The following is a 1,049-nucleotide window of genomic DNA, read 5'->3' as shown; positions in this document are numbered from 1 at the left end:
TTATTCTGTACAAGAATCCAGCCCATGGGATGCTGCCATCTATATTCAGGACAGATCTCCTTCCACCATGCCCATCTAGAAGAGTTCTCATAGATGCATCCAAAAATACTCTCAGCTAATGCCCTAAGTGTTTTTTAATCCAGTCGTGGTAATCAGACAGTCACTGCATCCAGAAATAATGCCAGCACAGTCTCTAGATGGCTTGAGGCACATGGTGTCGGGAAAGTTCTGGTCCTAGAATAGTTAAGTCTTCAGGATGTGAACCAACAAAAACATGCTAATCTGTCTCAATGTCCCACTATGGGGCTAATGCCCAAGGAATTTGGGCCACTTTTTCTCTTCTACTTCGACATTTTGGAAGAACTGTTCCTTCTGTCCAGCTATACTTGCTTGTTCCTTCTAGGAAAGATTTTCTTCAGCAACTTCCTCAGAATGTGATAGCACTACAACGTGTTACCATAAAACCCTGGCTTTTCCTTAATAGTGTTAATCCTACTTTCACATGAATATCCCTTTTATTGTTTTTATTATCAACTTCTTAACTGAATATTCTACATAGACAGAAACAATTTCATTCATCTTCCTCAAGCCTAAGAATGTGCCCTGTTCATGTTAATTAATGGTTAATGAAAGGAAATGAAAAGACACATGACTAAAACAGGCTGCTAATGCATTCTCACACCTGTCCTCAGAAGTCAACTTGAAGAATTTTGTCATCCTTAGTAAAACACAGAAAGAGAGCCTGAAGCCATTTGGAAACAACTGTGCACCATTTATTTCAAAAGATTATTTCATTATTGTATATTTGTTTGTCTCACAAAACAGCACCTTAGCAGACTAAAGCCCAACCATGATAAATCAAATTGTGAAAGGTTGCTTATCTGTATTAGTGACTTTTCTCCTTGCTGTGGTCAAATACCAAACAAAGCAATTTAAGGACGAGAGGGGTATTATTTTTGCCTCCTGGTTTGAGGGACAGTAGTCCTTCATGGCAAGAAAAATTTGATGACATGACAGAAAGCTCTATGGTTGTGAGATCAAGCAACTGG

Source organism: Mastomys coucha, unplaced genomic scaffold (assembly GCF_008632895.1).
Source record: "Mastomys coucha isolate ucsf_1 unplaced genomic scaffold, UCSF_Mcou_1 pScaffold7, whole genome shotgun sequence".
Taxonomy (NCBI): domain Eukaryota; kingdom Metazoa; phylum Chordata; class Mammalia; order Rodentia; family Muridae; genus Mastomys; species Mastomys coucha.
This window is presented reverse-complemented; position numbering follows the sequence as displayed.